The sequence below is a fragment of the Microcebus murinus genome, chromosome 2, assembly GCF_040939455.1.
Source record: "Microcebus murinus isolate Inina chromosome 2, M.murinus_Inina_mat1.0, whole genome shotgun sequence".
NCBI classification, from domain to species: Eukaryota; Metazoa; Chordata; class Mammalia; order Primates; family Cheirogaleidae; genus Microcebus; species Microcebus murinus.
In genome coordinates this window covers 96,180,162-96,193,167 of record NC_134105.1, presented here as the reverse complement: position 1 = coordinate 96,193,167, position 13,006 = coordinate 96,180,162, and positions in this window count along the sequence as shown.

The following is a 13,006-nucleotide window of genomic DNA, read 5'->3' as shown; positions in this document are numbered from 1 at the left end:
TGCTGGAAGCTCAGACTTTTGGGGGTAGGGGGACAAGGGCATTATTTGAAACAAAATTTGTACCCCCATAATATGCTGAAATAAAAAAAAGTGGGTAAATGATATGAATAGTTATTTTTAAAAAGAAGATATACAAATGGCCAAAAAACACACAAAAAAATGCTCAACATCACTAATTGTCAGAGAAATGCAAATTAGAACCACAATGAGATACTGTCTTATTCCAGTTTGAATGGCCACTATCAAAAAGCCAAAAAGCAATAGATGCTGATGAGGATGCAGTGAAAAAAGAATACTTATACACTACTGGTGGGAATATAAATTAGTACAAACTCTATAGAGATCACTGTGAAGATTTCTCAAAGAACTAAAAGTAGATCTGCCATTCATTAGATCTAGTAATCCCACTACTGGGTATCTACTCAGAGTAAAAGAAATCATTATATCAAAAAGACAACTATTCTCATATTTTTATTGCAAAACAGTACTCAATCACAAAAGTATGAAATCAACTTAATTGCCTATAAACTAATGAGTGGGTAAAAGTGGATAAAGAAAATGTAGAACATATATATATATATATACACACACACATATATATAAACACACACACACACATATATATGCTAACCAAGTATGAAATGTACAATTTCCTTAAGTACTACGTTTGACCATTGATATCTCATTTTGGCACTTCTTGTTTTATTTTTACTGTGAAGGTACATCCTCATTCTTTTAAATGTATGGTTTGGCTTATGATTATCTTTCAAATTTTTATAGAGCAATTTTTGTGAAACCATAAATAAGTCAAAAATCTGTGTTATTTTTAAATATGGGTTCCATTGTGGAACCAATGCTACACAGACAGCTTGAAATATCAATGAAGTGTTTGAGAATGATGTGGCTAATGAATGCACAGTATATCAACGGTTTGAGAAGTTCCATTCTGATGATTTTAATCTTGAAAATAAGCCATGTGGACGACCTGAGACTAATGTGGATAACGGTGTGCTCAAAGCTATAGTGTAAGCAAATCCATCTCAATCTATGCATGAATTAGCAGCAAGGTTTGATGTTACTATCCCAATAATATTGGACCATATGAAATAAATTGGCAAGGTAAAGAAGCTGGATAAATGGGTAGCACATGAATTACAGGAAGGGCAGAAGAGAAATCATCTCAAAGCTTGCCTTTCTTTGCTGTCACAACATAAAGGCAAACTATTTCTACACCATATTGTTATGTGTGATGAAAATAGCTTCTTTTTGACAATTCTAAAAATTTGACACTATGGCTGGATAAAGGTGAAGTGCCAAAACACAGTCCAAGACCGAATATTCATCAAGACAAGCTAATGGTGTCTGTTTGGTGGTCCAGTGCTGGTATTATCCACTACAGCAACACGAAACTTAGTCAATTATAGCAGATGTCTACTGCGACCAATTGGATGAAATGATGAGGATGTTTGCGATTAAGCAGCCAAGATTGGTCAACAGAGACAGGCCAATCCTCTTGCAAGACAACACTTGACCACATGTCCCACAAATAACACTACTTAAAGTACAGAGGCTGGGCTTGGAAACTCTCTGTTTCCATATTCACCAGATCTTGCACCAACTGACCCCTACTTCTTCCAGGCTTTGGATAACTTATCACAAGGAATATTATTCTATTCTCAACAAGCTGTGGAAAACGCCTTTCGCAATTTCATCACCATGGCAAAACTGTGTTGATAGTTTAGGTGCACACTTTGATTAATTGCACTGCTTCTTGTTTGAGATAAAATTAACTACACTTTTGATTCAAAATCAGACATTTCATATTTAATGACTTTTAGTTACACACACACACACACACACACACACACACACACACACACACACACACACCATGGAGTACTACTACTCAATAGAAAGAATGAAATAACACCCTTTGCAGCAACTTGAATGGAACTGCTTTCTTCATGGCTCTTATTTGGGACCCCTCCCAGCTCCTAGGAGCTGCCTTCTGTCCTTTGACCATGTGGCATTCTCTACAACATAGCAATTTACTTCTTCATGGCCAGCAAGAGAGTGTCACCTCCTTCAGGAAAGCCCCAGTCTTTTTTAGGGGGACTGATTTAGTCTTCTGCACCAAGGATAATTCCCCTTTTGATGAACTCAAAATCAACTGATTTGGGACCTTAATTAAATCTGAAAATCCTTTCACCTTTGTTATATAACATAACTTGCCCATAAGAATGAACCACATCATATCCAGTCATGCTCATAGTCAAGGTGAGGGGGTTATACATGGCATGTACACCAGGGGACAGGAACCATGGGAATCACAAATGGACTATATGATGGACTTAGAGATACAAAGCACCTGAATGGCAAACAGTCTACCAAAACAAGCTTATAGATTCAAACTGGATATACATTTTTGGAGACCTGGAAACTAACAAGTCTAAAAACTTACTGTTACTAGTATGGAAAAATTTAAGTATTCCATTGAAAAAGTGTTCCTATTTAGAGGATGTTTAGATTCATGTCATTATATTGGACTGACACCACAAATCAGTGGAAAGTAGGATTAATCAGAGCAGGGCTGCGAGTCAAAGCAAATTCTACACTTGAGTGTATTCAATGTTATCACCACATAACGGAAATGAAGACTGTCCTAAAGGCAATTCAAAGAAATATTATGAGAAAAGAAAACATAAAGAGTAAATAGTATTTTAAACTATGACATTAAAAAAATAAAGTAATTGCTAACCCCAGGGAAAATAAAAAGTGGTACAAAATAAGAAATAAAACCATTGTCCTCTTATTAGTTTACAAGTGAATAATATTTTAATAGTCATAATAACAAACAATGAACTATCCTGAGAACATTGGAGAGGTCAAATGTATGCAAGTCAGGAAGGAAGATGTAAGAGAAATTAATACTCATTTTCCATTGTGAAAAGTCAGTAGAAGATATTTAAAAAATTGAAAAATCAATGAAAGGCAGTATAAGAATAATAATTAGAAATCAGGAGATAAATATAAGTATCAGCTGAAAGAGTTGAAAGTGATTGAAAGTAGTATATTGGGAAGTAGAGGCACAAGAAGCCTCTTTTATAAGCCTAGAGGTACTATTTGATTTTTTTAAAAGAATGAACATTCATAAAAAGTAGAGAAGAAAATTAAAGTGTTTCTTTAGAAACAAAGACACAGAGATAGACACAGGGTACTTTGGGAAGGGCAGGAACAACTAGAAGAATATGTATTATCTCAATTTTCAGTTCACTCTATGAGATTTGATAATTCCTACTGAAGAAATCTAAATTCCAAAATAACATTATAATTGCAGTGGCCAAAGTCACACAGCTATTAAGTGGCAGAGTTGGGTTTCAAATCCAGACCTTTAAAGTCATGACTCTTAGGCAGAAGGATGAATGAAATATTCATAGGGAAAGTTGTTATTTTAGACAGAATATGAAACATTCATAGGATTTGAACATGTGGAAACAAAAGAAAAAATATTCCAAGCATGGAGACTAGCTTTTACAAAACTCATACTTCAAAAGTACAGAAGCTTTATGGGCAAAGGAACTATTTTACTAAAAAAGTGGAAGAGGAAATTCAAGGCCAGGAACAGTTTGTCAAAACTGTTTATTGTCACTTTAGGCCACATTAATTTTTTTTTTTCGTATTTTAAATTGTAATATGCTTCCTAACCATTCTCTTTTCATTTATTCATTCTTCATTTTAGCACAAAGCTGGACACAGTACACTAATTGTACCTACCTGGAGGGAAACGGAAACACTCACATTTAACATTGGCATAGATGTATACATATAACAATTTATATACATATAGAAGTTTACAAAAAAAATTCACATTTTTGTCTCATTTGATTATTACAACAAATCCCGAAGTGGGAGATCAACTATTATTATTATTACACTTATATCACAGAATACAAGGAGCTACTAAAAGATTAACACTGTTACCCAAGGTAATACAGTGGTAAGAGATACAACCAGCGCTTGAACCAGTTCTTGCAATCCACAATGACGATGTTTTATCTATTATCAGTGAAGAGTTCTATGAAGAGTTCTATTTACTTGCTCAACACCACCGAGTAAACTGAAAAGGAGGAACAACACGCTACTGTTGGGCAAGGTGCGATAGTTCAGAACACTGTTTTGGTAGTTCCACTCCCAAGTCTGTTCTTAGTTCATCAGTCCAAAGCGAGAACAATGGCACAGATACAAAACAACTATTCAACTTAATGTTTTAAAAATTCAGCAAAATTCAGACCAAGCAACTGGAAAATTATATTTTGCAGTTGCCAAACATCTTCCCAAGACTGAACATTTGGATGAATATTCTATCATCCAGATGTTTTCAAATGGCTAGACATTTGGCAAGATGATTGTCGAATACATAATTGACTGAATGCTTTGTAAACATCCAGATGTTTCATATTTCAAAGGTAGTCTTAAAATAATTATGGATGTGTTATCTTCTTCCTTTACTCCACCAGTAATATTTGGCAACTCTCATAAGATGCTTAAATATGGTGAGATTCATTGAGAACCTTCATAGACTTGGATATGAAAAATATTAATTTTCCATCTGGGTATTCGTATGGCCAAAATAGTATATTACTCACCATCATGAGATGGATTATGAAAAATCCTAAAATTTAATTTGTAATTAATTAATACTGGCCCACTCACCAGAACATGGGCTGATTTTTTTTTTCTAAATTTCTCCTGTTTCAAGTAGTACCCATTTTTTGCCTTACAAATAATAAATAATTCTATTTATCCTCTAGAAGTTAAATCTCATCTGCTACCCTTTAGTAATACTAGAGCACCACAGAAAAAGCAGAAGTAAACAACACATCAAGTCATATTCTTCATTGGCCTCTGCCTAATTCTCTTATTAAATCCCTTTAGGGAGTTTCTTTGCCTCTGACATTGGTTAATTAATTAATTTATTCTTTCATTGAGGATTGAATACCAAAAAATGAAACATTGTACAAGATGTTGTAGTAGTCAAAAAGGAGCATAATTTCATAATGCTTTGGAATTTATAATCTCCTAAACTTCTTAATCCAATATTATTTCAATTATAGCACATTAAGTTTGATAGCATAATATCTATTTTATCAATGAAGCCACTGTAGCTCAGAGAGGCTAAGTAACCTGTCAAAGAGATGGGTTTGCAATCCAGACTTTACTCCAATCCAACAGTCTTTTTCAGTAAGTCAGGTTTTCAAATATTGTGCTGGGTAAAAAGCGTGAGTCTTAAGGTGTTAATTAGGTGTCTTGTGAAAAGGATGTTTCTTGGTAAAATACTTTTTAGAAATGAGTTTAACTCTTCTTTGCAACATATCTAAACTTATTTGGCTATGAAAAACTTTTGCCAAAATGCTTATTAAGTGCCTCTAGTTCAAGCGTTCTATAGAACAGTTAGGGAAATGGTACACTGGCTACTACAGACTTGTTCTCAAATAGGATTTTATAGTCATCACCACCAGCAAATCCTACTTCATTTCCTTGTAGAAATGGTTTTCTGACTGCCTTGCTACCGGGTAAGGTCAGTACTCCCATATTATTTATGTGGTGAGCCTCTTCAATCTATTAAATAGTGTTTCCTTAGTCTTCTTTCTTATTATCTTCCTAAGTTTTATTTCACTAAGTCTGCCTCCTTCATTCTATGTTCCCACTGCTGCCAATTTTTGATTTCCCTTAATGTATTTTATTTTTTCTGAAATATTGTTTCCCTTCTTTTCTAACACCTTGCTGCTTAAAAGTATGGGCTGAGAACGAGTAGCATTGGCACCACCTGGGAGGTTGTTGGATATGCAAAATCTCAGTCTCCCCCCAGATCTACTGAATCAGAATATACTTTTTGACAGAATTCCCAGGCAATCCCAAGCACATGAAAATTTGAAAAATTCTGCCCTATCACAGTATTGAACTCCTCCTGTGGCTATTTAACAACTATATCTTTGAAGCAGTGAAAAGTAAAGTTATGAAGAGTCTGTCCCATGTTGAGGAGTGAATTGTATATAGTTTATGAAACATGTATATTTACGCACATACATATATAGCCCAAATGTTACCCTATTATTACACATCTTCCAAAGGTTTCCCATAGTAGCCACAATAAAATCTAAGATCTGTGGCATAAAAGATCTTGATAATCTGGTCCTGCTTAGCTCAATAGCCTCATGGGCACCATGATCCCCCCAAATCCCACTGTTACTTATGTTCCAGCCATTCTGAACTACTGGGATTTGTTCAACAGTCTGTGTTTTTATCTTGTCTCTGGTACTTTCTCTATTTGGCCTTCTCTGCCGGATACTGTTTCCTATCCCTCTTCATTTGGCCTATGCCTGCTTTCCTCTTAGCTTCCATCTTAGGTGATGATGCCTCTGGGAATCATTTCCCAGCCCTCTAAGGCCACCCCCAAAGCACCCTATCGATTCATTTATTTCCTTAATAAATACTGATTAAGTGTTCATCAGGTACCAACCTCTATAATAGCACTTAACATTAAAATTGTTTGATTCAGGCCGGGCGTGGTGGCTCACGCCTATAATCCTAGCACTCTGGGAGGCCGAGGGGGGTGGATCACTCAAGGTCAGGAGTTTGAAACCAGCCTGAGCAAGAGCGAGACCCCATCTCTAATATAAATAGAAAGAAATTAATTGGCCAACTAATATATATAGAAAAAATTAGCCGGGCGTGGTAGTGCATGCCTGTAGTCCCAGCTACCCGGGAGGCTGAGGCAGCAGTGAGGTTGCTGTGAGCTAGGCTGACGCCATGGCACTCACTCTAGCCTGGGCAACAAAGTGAGACTCAGTCTCAAAAAGAAAAAAAATTGTTTGATTCATTGCCCTTATAGATCAGAAAGTCTATGAAGACAGGAATATCTTCATTCACCCAATACATATTTATTAAGTACCCCAACTACACATTTTATAAATGGCATCACACTGAGGATATAAAGTCCTTTTGAAAGGATTTCATTAAAGACTTTTTATAGGGAAGTCCTTTAAAGGCATAAGGAAAAGGATCTTATTTATTAATATATCTTTAGCATGGTCACCATGTGATATGATAGTCTTCATCCCAGTCTTTTTTTGGACAGCTTCAATTCAAAATTTTCTCTCCTATATCCCCCAAAGTTTCCTGATTTTTTGTTAAAAAATATGGTTTCCATAATAATCAAACACAATATTCTCATCTTAAAAATTAAGCAAAGACTTAAAGCCTGGGAATATGTATTCTAGGAGGGCTTATATATGATAAAGAGGAACACAGGCTGTAGCAGAAAGGAATATGGCTCTGGAACTAGACTTCCCTGGTACAAATCACCATTAGAATTCTAACCTGTTTGACCTTAGAAAAGTCATTATTTCAACTCTCTATGACTTCATTTGCTTATCTATAAAGTGAGAATTATAACAGTGACTAATTTATAGAGTAATGGGGGGTTAAATGGAAAAACTGCATATAGAGAGCATTTAGCATAGGGATGGGGAAAACAATGCTCAATAAATGTTTACCACTGTTACTATCTGTGCATGGGATTTGCACCTGGAGAAAGATTTCAAAGCAATATTGTACTACCACAAAAAGGAATTGCTGCTGGTAGAAAAAACTTGGGTTTTCTGATAATTTATTGGCAGTAGTGATTTACACTCTTTCCTTTTACAAGAAAAAAGCAAAAGGAAACAAGAGCCTTTCCTAAGTGTAGTCCACTCAGTTTACCCAAAGAATCCCCAGACCAGCTGAAACAAATTGAGGGCAGCCAACTGAAAGGTTGTAAGCAAACTGCAATCACTGCACAGACCATAGGAAATTCCAAAAAATTGTGGAGAAGTACAGACATAAAAGAATCTCATTTAACACTCAGGTCCTTGGCTTGGGACAAGAACAAAAATGTTCCCAAAGACAGCAGAGACTTTTTCCATTGTTTAACTCAGCATTCCACTAGGGACTTAATGACAGAAGGCATTGCAGTTATAATTACTCTCTGGGTTCCACCCCAGACACTTTCCAGCAGCCTCTCTGCAGCCCTGCCCAAGTCTTGCAGAAGAGAAAAGGCACAAAAGAAGATATCTGTGGCCAGACTGTCTCCAATTAGTCAGAATGAGAACAATGATTGGCTTCTCCTCTGAGCCAGCCTGCAAAAAAAATATCCTGCATTGGTGGGTGGGATGGGGAAAGAATTTTTGGCCAATGAGTCAAATTCCAAACATGAATCTTCAGAAACGTATATTGACTATGACCCATTCTGTCCAAGCAGTTAGAATCCCAGAACTTCAGATGTATGTGGCAGTGGCCCTAGCAAAGGTGATGTAGCTGCTAAACCACTGCTACTCAAAGCCTAGGACACATGAGGTTCACCTTGTTTTAAAAAGGCAGATTTTCAAGTCCTAGCCCTTAGAAGCTGAGTCGGTAGGCCTTGGATAGAGCCTAAGAAACTGAAATTTTACCAATAACACTTCCTCTCCAGAATAATTTTATTCCAGGTGATCTGCACACCAAAGTTGGAGAAGGAAAAACTGCCCTGAATGGCTAGTGAGAAATGGCTGCTAACGTAGAGATTTTAGAGACTGATGGGCAAGTGAGGGGCTGGCTAGCATCTCCAAATCTCCGTGTATAAATTAGGAGTATATATGTATATACACATATATGAATATAGCAATACATATACTGCATATGTTACTAATTCTCCATCTATGGAACTAGTAATTGAAGACCCCAAAACCTTCAATGACCTCAACTCATTCACTATTTTCTCCTGAAGTCTTTAAACTTCAGTGAATACAATCCAGTAAAAAAAATCATGTGGCAACTTTTCCACTTTTTCTCAAACCATCCCCGGATTAGCTTTGTGAGTTCTTTGAAGCTATGAAGAATTTTCTAAGCCAGCTCTGAGTCTTATTCTAAGTCCAGGGTTCCTAAACTGCTAAATTTTGGGGGAGAAAAACAACAATTCTGTTATTATTGGATCTCACTCCAGAATTCTGTCAGCTCCTGGGATAGCACCTCAGTATCCAGCACTGGTACCAAGAGTTCACGGGAGTTCCTCTGTACCTTGATACTTGAGGAAATCCAGGCATCATTTACCTAGAGCTTATGCAAGAGCAGAATATAAAAATCAGGATTAAAAACTGGGGGCAGAGAAGGAAATAAGGTAAAGGGGGAAAAAACTGAGAAAGAAGAGTTCTCAAGAAACTCTAGCCAAATGCATTTAATAATTTTTACATCTGGTGGGGAAATAGGCAGGAAAGAACCCCTATGTAGGTGGTGGATCCTGAGGGAATGTCAAGTTGATGAAGCTATCATTCACATGCTCCGGCTTTGGCCCCCTTACCCGCCCAACACTCTCACAAGCTGTTCCTTAGATCAGCAAAGGCTCTCCTCTCTGCAAATGTACCTTAAAATACCTAGGTTGTTTGTAGCCCCAGTGCTTCAGCCTTTAGGAGAGCAGAGGGCTTAAGTCATAAGGTTGCTCAGGGACAGCCACTACTTATAAGCAGAAAGTTAGAGGAAATGGATACTTAACCTTCACGTGCCCAGTATATCACACCTCCCTGATGGCCCAGGGGGAGCTCCCAGAGTGCCGCAGGCTGAGTGCTTCAGAGCCCGAGTGCGGCTGTGCAGGCTGCTGCTGACAGTTTCGTGCACAAACTCGCTGAGGAAAGCTGATGGGGTATAAAGGGAAGTCCAGAGCAGACTTCACCTTTACTAGTTGTGTGCTGTGAGGCAATCTGCTGCAAACTCTCTTAACCCAGTTTCTTGATCTATCAGATACAATAGACCCTATCTGCCCGTGTTCCAACAACAGGGGATTGCTAAGAAGATCAAAGTTAAATGAAATGGCATCTGGCCTCAACTCATGATGTGTTTTTGTTCTCTTCCTTATTCCTACAAAGAATCTAGGAAGACACAGAACAAGATAAAATTTTAATAACAACATTTATTTATTTTATTTTGAGACAGAGTCTCGCTTTGTTGCCCAGGCTAGAGTGAGTGCCATGGCGTCAGCCTAGCTCACAGCAACCTCAAACTCCTGGGCTCAAGCAATCCTACTGCCTCAGCCTCTCAAGTAGCTGGGACTACCATGCCCAGGCATGGGCCACCATGCCCAGCTAATTTTATATATATATATATATTAGTTGGCCAATTAATTTCTTTCTATTTATAGTAGAGACAGGGTCTCACTCTTGCTCAGGCTGGTTTTGAATTCCTGACCTGGAGCAATCCGCCCACCTCGGCCTCCCAGAGTGCTAGGATTACAGGCGTGAGCCACTGTGCCTGGCCTTAATAACAACATTTAAAAGTAGAACTAATATTCTCTCCACTCTTCTCTAGATAAATGTCAGTTATTGATGGACACTCAGAGCAGCAGCATAGCTGATGTATTGGCTTCTGCTATTGGCTCCCAATAATGCATTTTCAATAGAGAGCATGTAGGAATTGTAAATAATTTATTATAAAATATATCATGTATACAAAAGAGTATATATAATGTATATGTAGAGTTTAAGAATAATAAAACAAACATCCAGCTTAATAAATGGATTATCACCAATACCCTTACAGTCTCCTGTAGGTCCCTTTCTGATTGTATTCTCTTCCTTTCCCTTCTCTTGAAATTTAATCACTTTGAAGCATTTTGTCTTTTCTTTATATTATCACCCCAAAGGTTTGTGTCCTCAAATAATAAATTAGTTTTTCCTCTTTCTTAAACTTCATTTAATGAAATCATACTGAGTATTCTTCTATAACTTGCATTTTATTCAAGTTGTATTCCTAAGAAGCATGTACTTTTAAAAATTTCCCTGGTGTAAAATGTTCCCCTCTATGGATAAACATCATTTATTATCCATTCATCTTTTGATGGGCATACCATTTCCAGGATTTGACTATTACAAGCAATATGACTAAGGATTTTCTTGTACATGTTCTCTGTTTCTGGTACAAATTGAAGTTTCTCAAGGAATATCCCCAAGAGTGGAATTCCTAGTCACAGAGTATACAAACATCTCCAACTTAATCAGATAACCAATGGAGTGATTATACTAGTTTATGATTTTACCAACAGTATGTGAGTTCCTGTTGTTCCATATCCACACCAGCAATTGGAATTTTCAGATATTATAGTTCTGGCTAATCTGTTAATTTCAATTTGCATTTCCTGATTATTAATGAGATCAAATATCTTCAGATGTGATTATTGGCAATTTTTGTGTTTTTATAATTACCTGCTCATGTCTTTTGCTTATTTTGGGTTGTTTGTCTATATTCAGGTTTATAATTTCTAAAAGCTAATCCTTTTTCCCTTTTATCAGTGATATGTGTTACAAATATTTTTGTCAGATCTTTGACTTATCTTTTTACTTTATGACATGTTTTGATGAAAAACAAAACATTTTAATTTTAATGTAAAATTTCTTAGATCTTTATCGGGTATTTTATTTTTGTGGTATTTTGGGTCTTCTACAATAAACCTTTATGTTAAGATCATAAAGAATTCTATTATATTGATTCTAAAAATTTAAAAATATTTCCTCTTGGATTTGTCTTGATTCCAATTTGGATATTCTAAAAATATTTTTCATTGCAAAGTATATTCACATACAGAAAAGAGCATAAAATATACATGCACTGATTAATTATCACATAGTAATCACCTGGGTCAATAAATAGAAGATATGCCAGTACTCCAAATTCCTTCCTTTTCTCCTGCCATGTCCCAACTATTTCCCATCCCCTACCCCTCACCAAGTAAACTGCTATTTTGACTTCCAACCCAATAGTTTGGTTTTGCCTGTGTTTAAAGTTCAGAAAAATAAAATCAAAAGGTATGTAATCTTCTGTGTTTGGCTTCTTTCCTTCAATATTATGTTTTGATGTTCATCCATGTTGTTTCATTTAATGGTATTTTGTCCATTTTCATTAAAATATGAAATATACTATTGTGTGAATAATACTGCAATTTATTCACTCTACTGTTGATGGGCATCTTAATTGTCTCAGTTTGAGTTATTACAAATAATAATTACCAATATGAACATTTTTATGCATATCTCTTGGAAAAATGTGCCACATTTCTGTTGGCTATATACCCAGGGGAATACATTGCTTGGGAATAAAATATGGATATGCACAGTTTTAGTAGATACTGTTAAAGAGTTTTCTGAAATGGTTGTACTAATTCACAATTCCACTCACAGTGTATGAGGGTTGTGGCTGTACTACATTCATGCCAACAAATGGTATCATTAGTCTTTTGATGTTAGCCATTCTTATGTGTAGGTAGTATATTTTGTTATGATTTTAATCTGCAATCTCTAATTATTAATAAATATGAGCACTTTTTCATATGATTATTGGCCATTTGGATATCCTCCTTCATGAAGTTTCTATTCAAGTCTCTTGTCCAGTTTTCTATTGAGTTACCTGATTTTCTTACTGATTAAAATTTTTACATATTGAATACCTGTACTGGATTATATTTTGCAAACTGATACAACTCCTTTGTTAGGTATATGTGATACATATATCTTCTTCCCATCTGTGGTTTGCCTTTGCATTCTCTTAATGCTACCTTTTGATTGTCAGAAGTTTTTAAGTTTAAAATAATCCAGTTTATCAATATGGTTTGTGCTCCTATGTTATTTTCTATTTCATTATCCTTCATGTTTAGATTTATAATCCACACAAACTGATTTCTGTGTATAGTGTAAGAAGGAAATTATCATTTTTTCTTGAATATGGCAAGATAATTGATGAAGCATCATTTCTGAAAAGACCATCATTTCTCACGTACGAAATACCCATATATACACAGTTCTGTTTCTTGGCTTTCTATTCTGTTTCACTGTTCTGTCTACCTCTGTATAAAAACCATGTGCTCTTAATTACTCTAAATTTATAATTTGTCTGTTTTATCTGTTAGGGAAAATCTCCCACCCTATTCTTCAAATGCAGTTTGGCTATT